At 42.9% G+C, this 24,087-nt stretch overlaps 1 pseudogene; it reads left to right on the top strand.

Annotated features, from left to right (window-relative positions):
* The first annotated feature begins 1,344 nt into the window (after positions 1 to 1,344).
* The window catches only part of LOC109681452 (cilia- and flagella-associated protein 337-like), a 41,467-nt pseudogene continuing 18,724 nt past the window's right edge, over positions 1,345 to 24,087 (top strand).

The raw sequence follows: 24,087 nt of genomic DNA, 5'->3' as shown, positions 1-24,087 counted from the left end.
AATAAACTAGCACACCTGCTTAGGAGTTTCAGATCTCTGTTCATAATAAGAAGGGTGAACGTGTCAAACTGCTGTTTGAGACGGGAGTGCTGTATCTCTTTGTCACTTAAAAAACTCACCTAGATCCTCTGGTTCACCCTGCCATGTTATGTAATTATCGATGCTTTCTGCTTATTCTCCCTCCTCTGTGCTGGCAGCAGAAGAGCTGCAAGTTCAAAGCTGTTTACCTTCCTACTGCATGTTATAAGGGGAGGGGAAGGACAAGGCCAGAGTGACTAGACAGCTACCCTACCCAATGTAACCTTTCCCCTGGTGGAAAAATGAGCAGGATTGTCACCTAAATTCACTGTCAATACTAGAGGTGGCCCAGACTTGATTGCTACTCCAAATCCTATGGAAATTCAGTCCCCAGTCATTCAAAAATGACTGCAGGCTGTGTAGTGGAACTCATTGGACAGACAGAGGCTGCCCTTCGTTTCAGGCTGTTTGGGAGTCTTACATTTGTAATCCTAGCTACATGGGAGACAGATTGGGAGGATTGTGGTTCCAGTCCAGCCTGGGCAAAAAAGTTTGCAAGACTCCATCTCAAACAAAAAAAGGTAGGTATGGTGGCATGTACCTATCATCCCAGCTACAGGAGGAAGCTTAAAATAGGAGGGTCAAAGTCTAGGCCAGCCTGAACAAAAAGAGAGATCCTGTCACCAAAATAACCTGAGCAAAAAGGGCTTGAAGGCATGGCTCAAGCAGTAGAGTCCCTGCCTTGAAAGCGTGAAGCCCTGAGTTCAAACTCCAGTACCACCAAAATCAAAAACAAAAAATGAAAGAGATCAGAAGTCAAAAGATGAGATTGCCCCTCTCCCTTTCTATTCTCTTAAGTTCCACATAAGTATGTGCCCTTAAACCAGAGACCTCAACAGGCAGCAGTGGGCTAAGGCAGCCACAGACAAGCAGGACATTTAAAACATGTTTGGCAACTGGTACCAACTTGTAAAATTCTGGAAGTTTCCAGTGAAAATAGAGACTGCCTGCTTCTCTTGAAAAATTAGAAGTCTGTAGTAGAGTTGTTCCTGACAGGGGTTTACTGGATGGAGAAGTACCTGTCCTTGCAGAGGAAACATCCACTTACCTTGGTGGAAACTGTCCTGCATTGCAAATTCTTCTCCCTGAGTTTTGGAAGCTAGTTGGAATTTTAACTTATGGTAACAGGCCAACACTCAAACAAAACCTACTACCCTTCAGCTAACAGCTTAAGTCACAAGCAATGAAAGAGAGCACTTATTTGGAGAGTGGGAAGGGGAAGCCAAAGATTATTCTGGTTTCCAAGCCCTTTCAGCCACCTTGGACATGGCTGAGGTCAGTGGTCCTCATAAGCCATGTTTTGGGGATGGAGGAGACTCCAGTGAATGTATCGAGGATTTCCTTCATTGATCTTCTGATGAGACCCATGACTGAAACCTAACAGAGGTTGATTACTTCTCTGTGATCAACCATTTTGATTCTCTTGTTCAGTGGATTGATAAGTCATCAGGCTGAAAATATCTGTCAAAATACTCATAGAACAAGCAACTAACAGGGTAGCTCAAAATACTCAAACAAAACTATCGGTTGTTTGATTGAACTAGTTGATAGGTCAACTCAATGAACTCAATATAGGAATTTGATGCTTGGTTTCACCATTTTCTTGATGACAAATTGATCTGGGGGTGGGCTTCAATAGGATGGGGGCGGAGGAAAAGATATTGAGGGTGAGGAGGATTGAAGTAACATATATACATATACATAAATGAAGAGAGCAGAATGAAACCCCACCAAACACTTTGAAAAAGGGAGAAAGAAGGGGTACTGGGAATATATAACGGAGGTTCTGAATGTAGCTTTTTTTTGGAGAATAAATTTAAATATATTTTATTTAAAGACACAAGCTATCCTCTTTGATGTATAAACAATAGCACAGAGTAGCAGTAATGATGTCAACAGTCAATTGATTTTGGTTTCTTATCCTCTCTCCATAAGTTTTCTCACCTGTAAAATGAAGGTGAATGTGCTTGAATCATTCAGCTTCTGTGAGTCTCGTATGAGAGTGTTGTTGGAGGGGCTGTAGCACTAGGGAGAGATTTAATAAAGGTTAGCTTCCTCCAAATGATCTGGCCTTCTTCACAATACCTCTGTTCCCCGGGCGACTTTTCTTGTGTCTTAGAAAAGGAGGGGGATATCTTACTCTTTTTACCTGGATCGTTTTTATTCTTCAGACTATCTGTAATTTAACCCCTGGAGTGAAAGAAGAAGAAAATACTCGTCATTACTGAAAATAAGTCTTAGATCTTTAAAAACCAGCAACGTGTGGGGAAATTGACTGATCATATTTTTTTTAAAATCATGTTTCTGTGAATATTTTTAGGGTGCACGCTGGGAACAACAAACGTCAAGCAAGAGATGAAAGAGATAAAGAATGTTAGAAAAGATGTTAGGACAAGGAAAGGCCAAGCACTCTATGCTTTGCCCCAAAGGCAAGCAGAATGGGATCAAATAGTGTTTCACATCTATAAAGGAGTCAAGGCATTTTCATTCTGCAAGAGAAAGAACTTGCTGCTGACTGGTGGAATGGATCAAATAATTAGAGTCTGGAATCTTTACCTTCCTGGGTAAGCTGCCCTCCCACCAAGAGTGCCATTGATATAGTAAGGTGATTCAAAGGAGAACTAAGGATTCCCTATTAGAATTTAAGAATCTCTATCCAAAGTTAGTCTCCCATACACACAGCCTGAGAAATTTCTGTTTGTGGACTTTGAAGATTCATTATTTGGGCTTAATTACAACTCATTGAAAAGGCAAATGCCTTTCAAGGACAAAGAGACTATACGGAGCCATCGTTCTGATTTGATTAAATTCCTTTAATCAGATTGCTATTCTCCTTACAATAAACCATGGTCAGCTGCAGAGAGCAGAGAAGGATTTTGATGTGCAGTCAAAATCCAGTCAATGTATATTTAGTGTACCTTTCTCAGGTGGCCCCAAGTGTACACGCAGGGATATTTAGCCCCATAGAAATAATGACACTGTCATTGCTAAAGTATAGCAGAATTGACCTAAAAGGGTGGGTGTAATTAACATAAGAAATTAGGGACTGTTCTGGAAAGCCTGGGATTGGGGTAGCAAGGTAGCAAATAGGTACATTTCCATTGTCCTTGCAATGGGGGATCATCATACTCTTTAGAATCAAGCACGTACCTCTCATGGTGGGTCCACCTGAGCAAATGCACAGGGACCCTTTCTTGATAATAACAATGACTACCATTTATTGCCTGCCTGCCTTATTCACAGCACTGTGCAGTGCATTTATCATCTCTGACCCTGTTCATGTCAAGCCCATTTACAAATGAAGCAGCTAGAGCTCTGGGAAGATTTCTTGGAGGTCAGGGTAGAATCAGGGTTCGAAGACAGGTTTGTTGTTTCCAATGGAACAGGAAGATAGGAGAAAAGTGGGAAATGGGAGTTGATACTCCTGAGTTGATGGTAGGAATTCTGGGAGAAGCACAAGTCACGTAGGATATATCCACCTTCCTGGCTGAGCTGTTCTCTCTGGCACCTGTAGGTTTGCAAAGGTGACCTGGTGCTGCTCAGAAAGCAGGTGGTAGCTGACACAGTGCAGGCCACAGGACAGCACATTGGATCTGAGCACACCTCTGCCACTTCCTGGCCAGGGGATCCTGACCCAGTGCTGCCTCCTCGGTTTTCTCATCTGTAATGGTGACAAGAGAACCCACCTTTTTGAGTAGCAGTGAAGATTAAAAATGAAATAATCCACATAAAACACTTAGCACAATGTCAGGTACATAATAAGAAAGAAAAATTATTTCCTACCCACTTCTATCATCTCAGATTCCCATTTGTCTAGTTACTGAGAAGAATTTGCTTACTTTCTTGGTTATATAAAGGCTGTGCCCTCCTCACTTAACCTCAGCTCTGCCTCTCTTCTTCCTACCTCCTCACCCTCCTGGGGCACCCAGCCCTGAGATCCTGCAAGGACACTGGGATCCTTTAGAAGATCCTTAAAATAAACTTATGTAATAAAACCCAGATTTTTATTGCTGCTCCCTCTGTACAAAGAGACAAATGTGCCACGGACTCCATCCCAGCCCCGCCTAGGTCTCTTCTTCTTATACTGCTATTGTAAGAAACAAAGAAAAACCTGGAGAAACAAAACCCAAGGCTTCATCTCATCCTGAGTTCTGTTGCTATTACTGGGTGTTATTTGCTTCAGTACTTTTATCACACAAGAGATCTACTTGTGTGATTTCAGAGGGAGACATAACCCTCCTCCAGGCTGAATAGAACTGCTAGATCTGGGCCAAGTTTAGTTTTGCATTTTTATTTAGAAATAGCAGACAGACCTGCTTTATGCTCATCTGTTCTTTTATCATTCCAGAAAGCCAACAGGTATGCTGAGGAACCACACGGCTCCAGCGATCTACATCCACATATCTCCTGAGGATGACAAAATGTTTTCCATGTCTGCCGACAGCACTGTCAAGACCTTTTTCCCTTTCTACGTTTGACGCATGCATTCTCTAAGCCGGTTTGGACAGAGAGGTACCCCTTCATGTACGCTTCTCCCCACACACGTCCCTAACAGCGTGAAGGCTCCCTGCTTTAGCAGATCCTCACGTGGTGTTTACATGTGTGCATTTGCTTTGCAAAGGTGGTCTGTAGACCATGCTTCCTAAGCCCTCTGTGGCTGGTGCTTTGTGTGGGAGTGAGCAGACCTTCCGGCATTCAGACCCCTGCTTGTGCAATGTCCAAATGTTCTTTGTGTGTTTGGAGGGTAGAGAAGGGGACCTGGGGGCAGAATGGGAACCTCAGGGAGCCAACAGCTCTTTGTCACCTATGGTCATTATCTCTTACTTTGCCCTACGTGTAGGGTAGGTCAGCCCTCTTTGAGATGTCACCTATAAGACTTAGAATTTAAATATTTCTGACCCTGGTGGGGAAGTAACATCACTGTTTTCATTTTTTTTCCTTCACACCCTTCCTTACACCAAAGGTGCTGTCTACCTTTAAAATTTATAATGTACTATTCTTTGCACAAAAAGAAGTCTCCCTGATTTCCTTGGTTTTTCAGTGACTATGATAACTTTCACCATCTATCTTCTTTGCTGGACCATCTAGGCTCCAGAGGAAGGAGTTCAGAGGAAATCCGTAGGATGCAAGAACCTTAGACCTTAGCCCTTAGACCAGTGTCACTGCTTTGCTGGCTTGCTGACCAATTACAGCATAAATGACCAAGACATGTTATGGGCTGAATTGCACCCCCTCCCCAGATTCATTTGTTGTTGAGGTTCCTAACCCTCAGTGCCTGGAATATAGCTATATTTTAATAGAGAACCTTTGAGGAAATCATAACTCTTAAGTGAGGTCATCAGGGTTGCCCTAACCCAAGAACCTAGGGGTGACTGTGTGAGGTCACAGTAAGAAGAATTGCAAGACAAACATTTTGCTACCTTTAAGCCAAGGAGAGAGGCCTCATAAGAAACCAGTCACACTGACACCTGGATATTAGATTTCCAGCCTTTAGGTCTGTGAGAAAATACATGTCTGTTGGTTAAGCCACCCAATAGAAGTGTTGTTAACAGCAGTTCCAGAAACTAACACAGAGAATTGCCTACTCTATGATCACAAGGAGCAAACCTGGTTCATTTGTTCACTCAACAAATCTACCAAGTGCTTACCATGTGCCAAGCAGTGTTCCAGGTACAGGAGAGACAGTGAAGAGATAGTTGAAATTCCCAGCTCTCATGGAGGTTATGATCTTGATTTAGAAAGCAAGCAGAATATAAAAAATAAAGGAAATATAAGATATGTAAGTGGTGGTAGCTGTTGTGGAGAATGGCAAAGCCAACAGTGGGGAAAGAGAGCCAGGAGAATTTAGTTCCTGCTTCCTACAGGATAGTTTAGGAATGACCACCATAAGGTGACCTTCAAGGAAATATCTGGAAGAAATCAAGGGACAAGCTATGTGTTTACCTGCAAAAAGAGCATTGCGGCAGAGAAAACAAGTGGAAAGGACCTGAGACGGGAGCCAAGTAGGAGATGACAGGGGAGTGGGAAAGGAAAGTATAAGGGAGTTGGAATGCAGAGGGCCATACAAGCCTTGGTAAGGGAATTGGTTTGTTGTCATTTGTTTTTGTTTCTTGGAGTTGTGAGCCATAGGAGCAATACAATAGGACTTCCGTTTTAATAGGGATTTCATGTTGCTGTGTTGTTAATATATCTTAGAGGTTCAGGGAAGAAGCAGGGAGTTAGTCTGGAAGTTTCCGCAATAGTCTGAATAAAGAGGTGACTTGCACAGGATGGCCACCATGAAGCTAAAGAGAAGTGATTTAGATCTGGACACGAAGAGCAACAATCTCTTGTTCACAATTCCAAACTCAAAGAGTCCTGACACCCAGATTTCTTTAAATAAGGCTGGGCCAGATTCAGCTGGCAGCAGAACACAACCTGAACTGACTTGAGTTTATTTAGCAGTGTTTATCCCACTTGGAGTTCATATTCAAATGTTTGCTACAGAAATATAAAATGTGTCTGATTAGGGGGATCTGCCGCAGAGTCCACTGGAGCTGTTCTGTCTTATATGACCCCTTATATGGGTTCACAAGGGACTCAGAATAGCCAAAACAATCTTGAAAAAAGATCACAATTGAAAGACTCATACTTCCCACCTTCAAAACTTATTACAAAGCTACTGTGAATAGTATAGTGTGGTTCTCGCATGATGATAAATACATGGAGTGATGAGAAATAATTTAGAATAAAAAATAAACAGTCACATTTGCAGTCATTTGATTTTTGACAATTCAATGAGGAAACATATTTCTGTCAATAAATTTTGCTGGATCATTTGGCTATCACATGAAAAACAATGAGGACGAGCCCTCTCTCATGCTGCACTCAAGAATTAACTCAAACAGATCATGGGCCTAAGTATAAGTGCTACACTGTAAAACTCTTAGAAGAAGATGTGGGAGTAAATATTCATAACCTTTGATTAGGCAATGGTTCCTTAGACATGACACCAAAAGCACAAGAAATGAAAGAAAAAAAAAGCCAGCTGAGTTAGACTTCATTAAAACTAGACACATCTGTTATTCAAAGGCCCCGTTAATAAAAATTAATAAAGTACTAATGGGAGAAAATATTGCAAATCATCTGATAAAGAACTTAGATCCAAATATAAAGAGCTCTTAATGCTCAGCAATAAAAGTACAAATTGCCAATTTAAAAATGGTCAAAAATAGTAAGCCTATGACATGATGGTCAACACCATTATCCATTGAGAAATGCAACCAAAACCACAGTGATACCACCTTGAACCCATTAGAATGACTAAAATCAAAAGATAAGCAGTAACAAATGTTGACATGGATGAAAAGAAATTCAAACCCTGTACCTTGCTACTAGGAAGTTAAAATGATTCAGTTACTTTGGAAAATACTTTAACAGTTCTCAAAGGTGAAACAGAGTTACCATATAACCCAGTGACTCCATTCCCAGAGATATACCCACGAGAACTGAAAACATGCCTTCCCTCAAAAATACGTATATAAATGCTCATAGCAGCATCATTCATAATGACTAAAAAGTGAAATAACTCAAATGTCCATCAACTGATTAATGGGTAAACAAAATATGGTGCATTGTACAATAGACTGGCATTCAGTAACAAAAAGAAATAAAGTACCAATACATGCTACAACATGGATGAACCTGGAAACATGGTAAATGAAAGCCAATGAGAAAATCACATATCATTTCATTTATAGGAAATATCCAGAAGAGGCCAAGCCATAGAGACAGAGTTTAGTAGTTTCCAGGGGCTAGAACAAGGTAGGAATAGACAGTGAGTATAATGGGTATGGGTTTCCTTTGAGGGAGGATAATGAAAATGCTTTGAAATTAGGTAGTGGAAATGGTACACAACCCTGTGGATATACTCAAGATCATTGAATTGTACATATTAAAATATGAATTTTGTTATATATTAATTGTATCTCAATAAAGCCATTTTTAAGTGATAGTGCAAGAAAAGAATCAAGGATCACACCAAGGTTTGGAATGTGAGGCAGAAAATGAGATAGAGACTATGGCAGGTAAGAGGGGCTTAAGATCAGGATCTCAGTTGCTGATGTATTGGATAGAATCATCCTGCATTTAGGGGAGATGTCAGGGCTAGAGATATAAATTTAGGAGTCATTAGCATTTAAATGGAATATTAAGCCATAGACTTAATACTCTCATGGATGAGATGGCAAAGGGAGACAGGGTGAGCAGAAGAGGAAAAATTCCTTCAAAGACGGAGTGCTGGGGCCCTGTGATATGCTGGGATTGTTTTTTATGTGGGTCCAATATGGCTCCTGTATAGGAGCTTGGAAACCATCTCATGGTGAGGATAGGATACTTTATATAAAACTAGGTGTTGAGATCATAGTCAGTGATACAGCCAGGGCTCAAACTCAATTCAGTCCTCTGAGCAAACTTGATTAAAATGGTGAGATTTATGAATTTTGTGTTTGATTTATTTTGAAAATCAGATTCATCCAAAGGCATCATCCAGAGTCACAAAGCTGGAGAGTTAGTGTGTTTAATGAGCTTGCTTTCCCCCAAATCTTGCAGCCCTGAGATGGTAATCATTCTATGTATGGGGACATATCTTCTCTCCTATTTTCTTTTCTCATTGCCTCTCCATTTTCTTCCAATCTAAACTCATGATTACAAGATTAGTGTCTTGTCTATGATGATTCAGGCATATTGAATAGCTTCCCACTGTGTATTTAAAATATATTGAAATCCTATCTTGGAAATATGGTGTTGTAAGTTATTTCAGAATGTATTATTCCTATCAAATAAAAACTAATCAACTAGGAGCCAAACAGCTAGATTGCTAGCATGCCTGATCAGATAGTCTTCATTCTTTGAATTGATTTTTTTCAGACCAAATATTTTACTCCTTTAAATCATGGGGACACACCAAACAACCACAGGAGTCTGCTGCTTCCTGGCTTTCTCTAGTAGAGAGTGAAGTGACAGTCAGATTTCCTTTTTTACTTGTCATTTTCTGTAAATTTCACATTGCAAGCCACAAAGAAGTTTGCTCTTTGTGAATTAGGATGCAAAGAAAATTGTTTCTTGTAAAGAAGATAGCTTGGTGTAGTAGTTAGCATAAGGCTTGAAAATGTAATATATAAACCCCATATTTTCCATAGGTTAAAACAATAAAAGTTTATTTCTACTATAACAATCCAGTGGCAGTGACCCTGAGAGTGTCATTTTCTTATCCCATTGGGGTCGGGTTCTGTCCAGCAGGGGGTCCCAACCTGCCTTAGGTTCTCAGAATCCTCTTTATCTAAATGCTAGGGGTACAAAAATAGAGAAGTCCTGCTGCCTCTTTAAAATCCCAGCTAGAAATGATAAACTTCACTTTGTCTCCCAGTCTACTGCTGAGTTCAGGACTACCCTGGGTGAATGGAAATCTGGAAAATGCCTTAGTTTGGTGGCCACTTCCCAGCAACAGCTCTGCATATGGACAAAAAAAAAAAAAAGTGGACAGGGAGGGGGTGGGAAGCTTTGGAAACATACAATTGTGAGTGTAAATTCTGAAGCCACCACAAGCTAGGTGGTGAATCTTAGGTGGATTATTCAATCCTTCTGAACTAATTCTTTTGGACATTGGTAGACTCTTCTAACTGAGAGAAAGATCCACCTTGTAAGATAGCTGGGCTCACTAAAGGAAATATATAAAGTGCTTACTACAGAGTGGTTTTATCAGTGAGACCGTATTGAACCTAAGAGACACAAATCTAACTGGAAAGGCTGTTATAAAGGGAGGGCTTGATGGGCATTGAAATCAGACCATCGGACAGATGTCATGCACAGCTGGGTTCAGAGAAAGGACTCTCTGCCTGTGCCTCTCTCTCTGCTCTCAGGTACACATGGGCCTCATCATCTCCTACTGAAGGAAGCTCTTCTCCCTCCAAATGGTAGGGGACATAGATGCCAAAGGGCCAAACTCATATCCCAACTCTGATTTCACTACCAGTGCTAGCCAAAAAAAAAAAAACATCAGAGAAGGAAACAAATTGGCCAGATGTTGAGTTCCATGTCTCTTGCTTACAGTCACAGAGGCAAATTTCTAGACAGAAGAAAAGATTCAGGCAGACAGCAGAGAAGTCAGTTATGCTCAATTTGAAGGATTTGGTGTCAAGTTGATGAATCAACCTCAACTGCAGTATGAAGAGTGTCTCCCTACTTTTCCCTTCTTAAACCTTGGTAGGCATTCCTGTATGGTATCCCACCTGAGGTGCCTCTTCCCAGACTCCAGAATTAGCTGTGAGCTCCTGCCCCTCATCAAAATACTCTCTCTCTCTGTAACCTTATCTGTTAGTCCATTCCTGTTTCTATAACAAAATACATGAGACCAGATAATTTATAAAGAATGGAGGTTTATTTTGCTTATGGTTGTGAGGCTGGGAAGCCCAAGAGCATGGCATTGGCATCTGGTGAGGGCATTCTTGTTGTATCATAATATAGTGAAAGGGTACCACATGGCAAGTGTGCCAACTCAGGTCTCTCTTCCTCTTTTTATAAAGCCACTGGAGTCATCCTGAGGGCTCCATCTCATCATAATCACCTTCTGAAGGCCATACCTTCAAAAGTCATTAAAAAATGAATTTGGGGATTAAGTTTGCAACATGAACTTTGAGGGAACACTTAAACCACAGCACCTATGTCATGAAGTGAGAAGAAATCATATCTGGGGGGAGGGAAGATGCCCTTGAACAAGCTACCCCCAGGGTTGCCTTTTCCATGGGATCATTTTACTTTGCTCACTACTATGACCCGGTGCTGACCTCCCAGGAGGAACAGCTCCACACAGATAAAACCACCAGCTGCAATTCCATAATCAATTTGCTAACTGCTTTAGAGAAATAATAGGAAATAAACACAGAGTATTAAATTCCTTCTTAAGAGGAGAAGGCCTCAAATCTCATCCTAGCTAATTCTCTTCCTGGAGACTCCAGGGAGGAGAAGAGGCCTGTTCAAGCCTGTCCTGCTCACTCTCAGGAGACAGGCCCGAGGTTGACTCCTGGCCTAGCTGTTTACTGGTCTGTAAACTTGAGTGAGTTATTTAACCTTGCTGGGACTCCATGGATAATCCCTGCCTCCCAAAGTTGGTTTAAGACAGCATTAATTTATAGGGCTATGTTATAATGTGATTTATGTGCTGAAGGCTTGGTCCCCAGCATGGTGCTACTGAGAGATGGTAGAACCTTTAAGAGGTGGGGCCTGGGCTTCAGGGTGCATAGCCTTAAAGGTGATAGTGAGATCCTGGCCCCCTCCTTGTTTTCTTTCCCCCTTTGCCACGAGATGAGTAGTTTTCTTTCCTTGCACAGTCATGCCATGAAATGCTGCCTTGCCACAGGCAAGCAAGCAACTAGGAGCCGAAGTAGACCTTTTCTCTTTATAAGCTGAATTGCTCAGAAATCTGTAATAGTGGTGGAAAGTTGACTAACACTGGTGGCCAGATACACTCCCAGCCTGGGTGGCTAAACAATAGGAATGCCTTGTCTCACAACTCTGCATTGGGGACTGGGTGTGAGCAGGGCTGGTTCCTTCTGAGATTGGGGAAGGATGTCCATCCCAGGCCTCTCTCCTAGCTTCTGATAATTTGCTAGCAATCTTGGCATCCTTTGGTTACAGATGTATCACCCTGATCTCTGCCATCATTTTCATGTGACATCTTCCCTCTGTGTGTCTATCTCCATATTTCCCCTTCATACAAAGACACATCATATTGGATTAGGGCCCAGCCTGCTCCAGTATGACCTCGTCTTACCTAATTACATTTGCAATGAACCTATTTCCAAATAGCTTCCATTCTGAAGTACTGGGATTATTCACCATGTGAATTTGTGTGTGTGTGTGTGTTGGGGGGGGGTGGGTACAATTCAACCCATAACAAAGAGTAAATGAAACAATGACTATAAAGCAGTTAACAAAGTCTGGTGCTTGTTAACTCACTGAACAGCCACCGCTTTCATGATAGTCCTGATTGTGCCAGTTTTATGCTTGGCCCATCTGCTCCTCCCTGTCCTTTGCAGCCCTCACCTGGTCACAGTGTGCTAAGGTAACACAGAGCCACAGGGTGATTTGCACACAAGTATAAAGGATGACTAACAGCACTATTGACATTCTAGCCATTACCACATGCTAGCCAATATTCTAAGCACTCTGTTTGCTAATTTCTAAAATTTCTCTAAACAGCCCTGGAAGGCAGGAACTATTACTGCTCTTCTCACTGTATAGATAAGGAAACTGAGGGAAAGAGAGGGTAGGAACTTTCCCAAGGTTGCCCAGCCATTAGGATTACATTGGGGTTGCATCCCAGGCAGGTGGACTCTGGATACCCAGGTCTTCAATCAACAGCCACCCTGAAATCTGTTCTCTGTGCCCTCTAAATATCTGTCCAGTGACTGCTTTGGGGGACCTGCATTAAGAAATGGGAACATGCCTGTAATCCTAGCTACTCAAGAGGCAGAGATGAACAGGATCACGATTCAAAGCCAACCTCGGGCAAATAGTTCGTGAGACCCTATCTCGAAAAACCCTTCACAAAAATAGCGCTGGCAGAGTGGCCCAAGATGAAGACCCTGAGTTCAAGCCCCAGTACTGCACAAAAAAAAAGAAAGAAAGAAGGAGAGAGAGAGAGAGAGAGAGAGAGAGAGAGAGAGAGAGAGAGAAGAAAGAAAGGAAGGAAGGAAGGAAGGAAGGAAGGAAGAAAGAAAGAAAGAAAGAAAGAAAGAAAGAAAGAAAGAAAGAAAGAAAGAAAGAAAGAAAGAAAGAAAGAAAGAAAGAAAGAAAGAAAGGAAGGAAGGAAGGAAGGAAGAGAAAGAAAGAAAGAAGAAAGAAAGAAAGAAAGAAAGGAAAGAAAGGAAAGAAAGAAAGAAAGAAAGAAAGAAAGAAAGAAAGGAAAGAAAGAAAGAAAGAAAGAAAGAAAGAAAGAAAGAAAGAAAGAAAGAAAGAAAGAAAGAAAGAAAAGAAAGAAAGAAAGAAAGGAAAGAAAGAAGGAAAGGAGAACATGTTTGGGGAGAAAGTAGCTCTATACCACAAATCAGACCCAGAATGTCAGTTCCAATGTGGAAGCTGGTTCCATGGAAAGACAGACGACTGGTCATTTCCTTCTTAGGGGCCAGGAGAGCCCCTAAGTGGTCACAGGTATCCTCTCTTTTTGAGCATGGTCAAAGGGACCAGGAATAACAGCCCTTGCCATCTCGTCCTTCACAACAATAAAAGAGAAAGAATCCCTTTCAATACTTTGCCTTTTCCTGGGGTGGATGTGGGGTGGTGTTTGAACTTGGTCAAGCCAAACCAGAGCCCACGACAGATAGCAGCCGGGAAACCAGTGCACAGCAGGCTGTTCAAGACCTTGGATTCCATTCCCTGTTTCCCCTCAGGTCTGGGATCTGGAAACCCACAGATGCTTGTGTACAGCCTCCTCCAAAGCCAGTGGTATTAAGGGGAAGCTCACAGCCTGGCTCTATCTCTCAGAACCCTGAACCCTGTGCGTGGCCTCCAACACTGTGGCACTCCTGCACCTGAAACTGAGGTGTGTGATGGTCTGTCTCCTGGGCTGTACGTGCTCAGTGCTCTACAGCATGCTGGGCCAGCCTTCTACTCAATGCTGTGCAGCTCAGATTTCTGTGAGAACTGCAGACCCTGGGTCTCTAGCTTGCAGTGTGTGTTTGGTGGCATTTTGCATTAGTTGCTGCAGCACTGTTATCTAGAAGTCTGTAATCTACCCTTTAAGCCTATCGCACTCACCAGCCCTACTCTATTTTCCAAAAATATACTATATCGGGGCTGACTGTTCAGTCCAAAGTCATAAACTTGACTGGTCAAAGCCCAACAAAGAGAGCCAGTCTGCCAATTAGTGTTGTTGCCTCTGTCATGCCCATAAAGCAGGGCAGCCATGCAAGGACCACACATGCCCAGGTGCTGAGAGGGACCTTTTTGGAAGCCCCCAATGGGCTTCTCCTGTCTCTGCGTTGTCAGTCCTCTGCCTTCTCCTGGGGCCTTCCCCTCCTGCTACACCCGGAAGCCCTTGAGATGTCAAAAGGGAGAAGGAGCCTTATGTTTAAGAAACCAACCAGACAGCAGGAGGCACTGCCTGGTCTCCTGCAAAGCCTGCCAACAAGGTGTCCTTTCGGATAGCCCAGTGGCCCTTCCCTCAGCACCCCTTCCTTCAGGCTCTGTGTGGGGAACTCTCCCCTGCCTGGAGGGTAGCTTAGCCACACTGTGAGAACCACAAGGCCTCTACTTTCTAAAAACCACACACACCATTACAGCAGGCCCACGGCGCAAGTGCAGCACGCTCATTCCTGCACTTCCCGGGTGCAGCACACTCATTCCTGCACTTCCCGTGCCTTGCTGCACTGACCTGAACACATTCCTCGTGCCCTGACTTTAGAGAAGTTTGCAGGAAAGCTTTCAGAGTGAATATTGTAGTTTCCATATTCCTCAGCCTACGTCTGTCATAATGGCAACTGGATTTCCTGAGCCCCAAACTCTGCCTTATGACCTCACGAATGTTTTTCTCTTGAATTATGAACATAGGCACAGGAGGAGTCCTGAAAAACATTTATTGTATTCAGTGATCAAAGCACATATCAAGAATTAACTTTACAGAAACATGATCACATGCCACAGAATCTCAACTCCTGGAGTGGTCCAGAATACACGGCTCCAGCTCTGTGGCCATCCAGTCCTTCCCTTCACCTACTGAGGCCATGGAGCAGGCTTGTGTGGGTCCAGAGAACCTGGGCAGAGCAACTGCCAAATGATTGTCACTGCTAGATTCGGAAGCAATCTCAGGTCCTTCACTCAAGATGCCAAAGCAAGCAGCTGAAAACGGAAGCTCCCGTCAATCAAACTGCTGTTTGTTCTACATGATGGTGTGTGCAGAACAAATGGCACACTTGATTGATTTCCATTGAAGCAAAGTGACAGAAATTTCACTTCCCAGTAAACACAGCTTCAACCTCTAGTGCCAAGACTCAGGTGCCAGATCACGTCTCCCCACCTCAGCCCACCCTGTCCCTGCCATCACTGGGGAGCTGTGAGACTTGCACAGAGTCAGAGTTACCTAACCCTCATTTGTGAAGTTGGAGCTTTGATGTCTTTTCCCAAGGCTCCCATGGCCCTCCTGCCTCCTCCCACCTGGGGCAGATGCTACCTTCCAGAAGCCCGAGGACCACTCATAGAACATTCTAAACATCCTTATGCCAAGCCCTAATCTTCCTTTCCCCCACCTACTGCTCATACAACATCAGAAGAGCTTCGGTTTTACAGATGAGGACATCATACTGGGTTGCTTAATCCTGCAGGCTGTCTATTTTATGTGCTAATCCCAGAGGTGGTTCAGAGGAAAGGTTCTCATTGCTCAGGTATGTCCTTCACACCTGGGCACCTATGGGAGTCATATCCCAGGGCCTGCCAGGATCTGCCTGACTTTAGCCCTTCTGTGAGCAAGATGTGCTGCCTTCTGGGCACGAGGATTCAGAATGGACTAATCCATTTCTGTTTGTCTGGGGAAAGATCTAAATTACTAGTGAAGATCCTTTCTGTAGTGACACAAAATCATATTCTTCCTGCCCTAAAAAGGAGAAGTGTAGCCAGGCATGGTGGTACACACCCGTGATCCAAGCACTCGAGAGATGGAGGCAGAAGGATCATGAATTTCAGGCAAGCGTGGGCTACAAAGCAAGACCTTGTCTCAAAAACAAAACAAAAAAAAAGAGACGTGTGCCCTCAGCAGCTATTATGTGTTACACAGGGCAAAAAGAAAAGTGATGCTCTATGCTAAGGCCACTATACATTTTCTCATCCTGAAAACAACCTTTTAAAGGAAGAATTACTAGCCCTATGTTACATGTTAGAAAGTTGAGATTTTTGAGTAGTTAGGCGACTTGCCTAGGATCCCAGGTCCATCATCCTTTGACCCCAAAGCCTATCCTCTAAAGGAACAGCAGATGCCCTGTTCCGAATATCAGTGTTATGCAGTCAGCTCAGACTGTCATTGTCTCTTTTTCATGAGCAGGATTAACCCCAGAGCCTGACCTGGCACTTTCCCATCAGGAGCCTGTGGTGTGCTGTGGGTACCGCCCAGCCTTCAGGCACGTGGTCAGCTGCTCCAAAGCATCTGTAAGTATTAACTCCTGCTGACTTAGCAATGACGTACTTGCAAAGGTAGACTTCTCCCTCCTCCACTTAGAGCTCAGCAGTGCCTTCTGGGGATGATCTGTCCTGGAAGTAAACAATGGGAGGTTCAGTTCTGACCTAGTAGCATTTGGGGTTCTTCTGTGAGAGTTGGATGGAAGAGCCTACAGTTTCTCCAGTGGCTTATAGTATGAGTTATGAAGAAGGACTGTCCCAGTCATGTTATTTCATTGAGATTCTCTTGTATGGTGCAAAGAAATTACTATCCCCACTAATATGTTGTAATTCTACTCCATGTTTGAGGGGCAGAGTCCAAGTCCAAGTCCCCTCACACTGGGCTTTGTCTACATCCTTGATGAGTCACAAAGTGTCAGCCCATGGGAAGGAGGGGGACATATAGCCAGTGCCCTTTAAATAAGGAGAACACTCACATCCTGTGATTCAGCTTCTTCTGTCCTGTGCCAATGGCAGGGCACACCCCAACTACACTCAGAGTGTGTTAATGTTCTGAACTCTCCTAATATGGTCAGGTATTGCTTAACAATGGAATATGTCCTGAGGAATGGGTCATGGGTTATTTTGTCATTGTTCCAATGTAATGGAGTGCACTTCACAAACCTAAATGGCATAGCCAGGCCTGGATGGTGTGTGAGTTTGTGTGTCTGTGCCTCCTGCTCCTGGGACTATGATGAGCAAAACAATATGAGATTAAATCAAGCACAGGAGAAAACCATGCAACCGAGAGACATGGGAAACATGAGATATTGAGGCTGCTGCCAGCCAGAAGAACAGAGTGTTTTACTGTAAGCATTTTTATAAGAAGGAGTACATCCATAGTGATGATGAAAGTATACTATAGTAATTACATAAACCAGTTACACAGTCATTTGTCATCATCAAATATCATGTGTTGTACCTAACTGTATTGCTAGATTTTTATATTGGACTGGTTTGTGTGCACCAGCATCACCACAAACCTGTGAGGAATGTGTTGACATCAGTAGGAGACATGGGACCAATGCCATGTATGCAATAGGTGGTGACTGAAATACCACTATGCAGGTCATGACTATATTAGTTCAGTCACTTTCTGAATCACTGGTTTCAGTAGTACTACAGGTGAGTGACCACACTATGTGGCCTCTCCTTCTTCCCTGCTTCCTTCCAAAGCCAGGCCCACCAGTCTTTAGGGGTACGGCCTTGGGGGCATCCCCAGGCCACCTGCACCCACGCACTGCTTCTGCACACACTCATTGCAGCTCACTCCACTGAGACTCCATTGTCCTCACACAGGTCTTGCTCACTTTCTGTTCTAGAGATTAGTGATCACCAAGATTTTATTGAGTATTAAAAATAGATTACCTGGTCTTCTGATCACTGAGATTTTATGATGACTGAGCCTCAATACATCTCAAAGAATGCACTTTCCGGCACATCTGAGATTCGTGCTAGACAAGAGTGTTTATCTTCCATATTTATCAGAATCTCTGGGGACCCCCCCATGAAGGTGACCATTCACTTTCTCAGCGTTCTGCTCATTACTGCCTGGGCTCTGACCAACCTGCTTCCATCTCTATTCTGGACCTTTCCTGCCTCCTCCTCTTTTCCTCCATACCTGAGGATCCTTCATGGTCCAACTCAGGTCCCATCTTCATGAAACTTTTCTTCCTTATTGGACTCCCACAGATCTCACCCTCTTCCTGACCATCTTGGTTCAGTACCCACGTTGCTATGTAGGATCTGTTCACCTGAGCAAGCCTCTCCTTTAACAAAACAGCAGGCACTTGAGGCCAGGATCATAGCATCTGTGATTCCTCTTCTTTCTTCTTTTCTCCTTCTTTCTCTTTTCTTCACACAACCCAGACATCAGCTTCTCTGAGAGACATCCTTACTCTCTCCTGCTTCGGCCCTCACCCAGGCAGAAAGAATGGCCCCATCAGCCATTCTTCTAATTCTATGGAAACACAGTCCGCCTCCTTCGCTAACTTTGCTTTTGATAAGCACATCTCCCCGGGCAGTAGGCAGTAAGTAGATGTCTAATTGAGATATAAATAGTCTCACAGCTATTATTGTAGTAGGCACACGCTGGGAACAAGCTCTCTCACACTGAGTGGATTAAATTAGCGGTCTCAGTATGTGCCTGCCTTTCAGATATGTTGCTGTGTGAAATCTTCGTAGCATCATTGCACCACCCTTACAATCTAAACCATAGCGTCTAAACCACGTTGCACACTTGACGTTTGTGGTGGTGGAGCCCTAAGAACCACCAACTTCCACTGCCTCCTAAAATGCTTCAAAACTGCGTAATGAAAATTCGTAAGTGTTCAATTAAATATTTGCAACATATTACATACCTACTACAACTTAAATTATAGATACAGTTTTACGGAATATGGAATTCTTATTTTATATGAATAACATCTGTAAATTTTATTAGCAGAGCTTAAAACTATAAACATTATTAAAAGTGCCTTCAAATTTCATCTCAAAATTTTATTTATTTTTATTCAAATTTTAAATAAAAATGCTTATTTAATTTGTGATACAGTTGCATTTTTAATATGTTTAATTGGGTGATGTCTCCTAAAGGAAGAGCAAATCAGGCCCATGAGCCCTGCTATGCTATGAAATTCTTGCTACCAAGAGCAAATAAGGTATACCTGAAAAAGCCTAAATAGCACCTTCAGACTTTTCTTGATCCTATGAATAGAAGCTTGAAGTCATTTTGGAAGATATTGCATTATTCAGTTCAATCTTTTCACTTCCAGATGGCTTTCTTTTGGGAACTATTTTTTTTTTCTTAAAGTTGTGCCTATTTAATCACATAGGAGCCCTGAGTCTCAAAAGACAGGTGGAGAGGGAGGATGCCTCTCTTGAGTGTGGGTCCTTGACTCACTGCCCAGCTCACACTCTCTCTTGTTCATTCTTTGAGGCAAGGGCCTCACCACCAGCCCATAGACAATTTATTTCTGGTCCTCGGCCCTATCTAAATTGCTGCAGGTTGTGGAACTCTGGGTTATCTATGAGTGGTTGACACCACTAACATCGATACCAGTTATGCTAAGGGTCTGTGCCAATATTGTGGGGGAAAAATGGATGGTCCAGAGTGGTAGAACCTTGACCTTGCAGGAGTCAAAGGGAAGGAAGCAAAGAGTGCACCATTGAACATCTATTCTCAGGGAGTGAAATCACCACAGTGAGAGATGCCTTCAGGCTTCTGAATTGCAGACCCATAACTTTCTCTCAAGATAAAATAGCAAGGAACATTCAATAGTCCTAAAAAAGGATGCTGCCCCTTGTTATTTCTTTTCCCACGTTGTCACTGCTGGTCAAAGGACTTCGGCCACTGCCTAAATCTCTTTCTTATATCAAACTATAATTTAGCACCCATTGATCAACCTGTGTTCCTTCATCCCTTCCCCTTATCTCACTGGCCTCTGGTAACCACCATTCTACTCTCAGTTTCTAGGAAATCAACTTTTTCAGATTCTACATGTGAATTGAGATCATGTGGTACTTGTCTTTCCATGCCTGACTTATTTCACTTACTACGTGATGGTCTCCATTTTCATCTGTGTTGTCACAAATTACAGGATTTCATTCTTTTTCATTTTATATGCGTGCCACATTTTTTGATCCATTAAGCAGGTGGTGTACACTTGGGTTGTTTCCATATCGGCTATTGTGAATAGTGGGCATGGGAGTGCTGGTATCTCCTCAACGGATTTTGTTTCCTTGGAATATACACGCAGTAGTGGGATTGCTGGATCATATGGTAATTCTAGTTTTAATTTTTTGAGGAACCACCATATTGTTTCCATATGGCTGTACTATTTAAATTCCATTTGACAGTATTCGAGGATTCCCTTTGGAGACAGTCCCTTTAAGGAGGTGATTAAGTTAAAATGAAGCCATTAAGGTAGGTCCTAATGTAGTCTCACTGTTAGCCTCACAATGAGGGGCTTCAGACACAGGGAGACCAGCTATATGTGTGCACTGATGAAAGGTTCCTGGAGGGCACAACAGGAGAGCGGCCGCCACAAACAGGAGAGAGGGGCTTCAGGTGAAACTAACCCTGCCCATACCTTGATCTTGGACTTCTAGCCTCCAGACTGTGAATCAGTAAGTTTCTGCTGTGAAGCCACCAAGGCTGTGGCATCTTGTTATGGCTGTTCTCACATTAAGAGTCGGGTAAGTCAACTTGCACTGGAAGCACAGATACTTTCATTATTAACTTTTATCATTACCTTCTATGATGCCAAACTTCTAAATGCAAATTCCCTTTAATTTGATAGCCAGTATCTCTAGGTCACCTTTTTTCAACCTTTTACACAGATAATGAAAGTGTGGGACTTTGAAACAGGAAGACAGTTGTCAGAATTTATCAAAGCTCATGACACTGCTGGGATCACTTGTCTGACCTTCGACTCTAGCAGGAGAAGGTAGTTCTTTCTCCAGTGTCATCAACCATTTGGCAAGGTGACCTCTGAACGTCATTCTAATGGCACACTCTGTTTCCTAGGCTCGTTACTGGGGGCAGAGATGGATGTCTGAAAATGGAGCTACAATAATGGACACTGCTTATACACCCTGAAACATGGCAAGTGACCCTGGGATACTCCTCTAAGTGGGCCCCAAAAAATGTTGATGCAGGATTGGGCATTTGAGCCAAGCGTTGTCATGCACACCTGTAATTCCAGGACTGGCCAAGGCCAACCTGAGCTACATAGTAACGCTCTGTCTTTAAAAAAAAAAAGACATTTATGAAGCCTCAGTTCAAACCCCAGTCCCACTCCCCACCCCCCAAAAATGGACATTCATGCTTAATGTAAAAGAAATCCAGTGAGATAAAATTTAGGAGTTGTGTTAACAACCACACATCCTTTTTCTCTGGCATTTCATGTCACTTAATGACTCCGAACTTGTGTTTCATAGGGACATAATCACATAAGTCAAAATCTAGATTAACAAACTAAAAGTGAATCTTCTTGTAATGATTCTCTGCCCTCCCACCAAGGTTTCTCACTCCACTCATTCTTTTGCTATGACTGTTTCTGGTAAAAATTTCCTGAGTCTTGTTTGTCAAATTCCTGCAGGAAAGATAAAATGCAAACATTCTTTAGCTGTCAGAGGGGGAGAAATGAAGTTGATGTAAAAGAGACAAAAATGATTAAAGTCATGATGTTAAAAGCACTCATTCAGTGACTGTCGTGTGCTTCGGGGTCCTTTCAGGAGTAGCCCAGCCTCTTCTTGCAGCCCAGCCTCTTCTTGCAGCCCAGCAAAAGCAGAACCAGCGTTGTAGGTGGTAACAGCCAATCTACAGTGCTTTGATGACTCGAAAGACATTTGGCTGTAGTCTGAAAACTAGAAAGTGAATGCTGACGTCTTTCCCCATCATGGGTTAGAATAGATCAACACATGCAAGCTCATTCACGAGTCAATAAGGAAAACTGCTTGATGTAAGATGACAGTCTTTATTGTCTTTCTAGATGAAAACTAAACTGAGGTCTGTGATTGCACCTATATGGAGGTGAATCAAAACAAGCAGGTGACATTCAACTTGAACACAAGAAAGGCTGAATTTAGTGGCATATCTTTTTTTATTCAAAGTTTGTTCTGGAGGAAGACACCAAAACAGTGAAGGGAATTTTCCAGAAGGAAATGTGTCAAAAGTATTCTTGAGGACCCTGGTTGCAACTAGGGTCCTCCAGAATATTGGAGCAATTTTCTGCATATTTTGACAACTGTATAGAAATGGAGGTATAAAGAGCTCTCTCTCCCCACCAAATGCTTATTAAGGAATAAATCAGAGATTAGAGCAATTTAATTCAACCACTGTAAGTCAAAGAACAAAAATTCAGTGAAGGGTGAAGCTGTTCCTGGTGAGTTTCTGTTCAGACCCTTGCACACCTCCATAGTTCAGCCAGGATCAGGTAGTCCTCGGTCAGACAGCTGTTCACGGTGGAGCATCTGTGGACCCGGAAATGATGGAATGTCCTGTGTCTGTGTCCTGATCCTTTAAGCATTGGTTAAAAAATTGAGCCTGATTTGCCAAAGCACATTTGTTGTTGTTCTTCATAAGAAACAGAAGAGCTTACATTCTTGCTCTCTCCATTAATCACATGGACATGGCAAAATTAAACTACAGCATTAGTGTCACAAAAAATGTGAACAGATGAAAAGCTTAAGTGTGGAAATGGAAAATTCTGTTATTGTCCTAGGTGTATCATAGCTGTTGGATGGGACAGGAGAATAAACTTGTATTTTGTAAGTGAAATGTACTAAATAATGATACTTCACAATCCTCCTCCAGATTGACCTTTCAATCAATTCTCTCTCTCTCTCTCTCTCTCTCTCTCATTTTAAAATAGATTTTAGAGTGCATTTGCTATCTGATACAGGTCAAGGTGTGATATGCACAGAAGAGTTTTCTCTCTTTATTCTTCTTTATTTTTCTTCCCTTATTTCCTTTAAAAATAATTTCATTTTGTTTCATATTTTCCCTGTAGTTCTCCAACAGTAGAAGTGTTAGCTAGAAAAGCAGTCAGGGCACTGGGTGCTGGTGGCTCATGCCTATAATACTAGCTACTAGGGAGGTAGAGATGAGGAGGATTGAGGTTCAAAGCCAGCACAGGCAAATAGTTGGTGAGACCCTATCTTGAAAAAACTCATCACAAAAAAAGGGCTGTGGAGTGGCTGAAGTGGTAGAGTGCCTCCCTAGCAAGCTCCAGTACCAAAAACAGAAACAAACTTTCAGGGCCATTGAGGAAACCAGACTGCCTTAAACACCTGTAGTTCCATGCACATTGACTCTCACACCTCATCCAACTTCCCCACCCCACACACTGGCTGGATGTGGTCCCTCCTCCCAGCCTGCAGGGTCTCCCAAGTATATCTCACTCGCTCAGGTTCCCCACTGAAGGTCAAACAGTCTGTCAATTGTCCAGCCTTTACTTCCTTCCTTCTTTCTCCTGCCCTGTCTTTATGCCTCAGTTCCCCTCTACATGGAAAGAGAAGATCAAATGCAGTTCTACAGACAGAATATTCCTTGTTACGGCTTAAAGATGGGGAAGGGGATTAAGAGACAGGAGAAGTTGAAAGCACTGCCTAAAACTAAGTTCTGAATCTACCCCTGGCATTTCATTTCCCTGCTTGCTACACAGGGTGGTCATGGATTTCTGAATGTCTTTAAACGTTTCAAGTTTCTATTCATTTGAAAGTGCACTATATTTCACAGGCTAAGCCTTGCATCTTCAGAATGATATGAGAGATGACTACCTGGGAAATTTTGGCATTGAATTTGTCCTTTGGTATTACAGGTTCCTGGGCTGATCGCTTCGGTTTAGTGCTTGCAACAGCTCCGGGTCTTATTATGAAGGCGAAGCTATGCAGCCCATCTGAGGCGAGCTTGTCAGTTGACATATGATTTGCTGAAATGCAATCACCCAGACGTCAAGAGTGGATTGCTTTTTATTCCCACTGGCACTAGGGGAATTTGCTTTGACATTTCAAAAATCTGCATCAGTGGTAAGGTTATGAAACGTGCCAACACCTCCTCTCTGAAGTTGTGAGTGTGTTGGCAGCTCATTTTATGACTTGTACAATGTCTCCTCTTTGAGTTTAGATACAGGATGCGCCATGTGACTTTCATCACTTCTGAAAGCTGCAGCCTCACTGGCAGGATGACCTGGTGAGCCCTGGTTCACTGTCTGGCTCTCCATCCACACAGTGGTACACGATACAGGTCTCTTTCACTCCAGCTCCTGCCCCCACCCCTGGAATTCCTGGGTCTCATTAAGTGGGGACAGGGTCTTGCTCTGG

Source organism: Castor canadensis, chromosome 10 (assembly GCF_047511655.1).
Source record: "Castor canadensis chromosome 10, mCasCan1.hap1v2, whole genome shotgun sequence".
In the NCBI taxonomy this organism is placed as follows: domain Eukaryota; kingdom Metazoa; phylum Chordata; class Mammalia; order Rodentia; family Castoridae; genus Castor; species Castor canadensis.
Note: the sequence above shows the minus strand (reverse complement) of the source record. Positions and strands in the feature narration are given on the sequence as shown.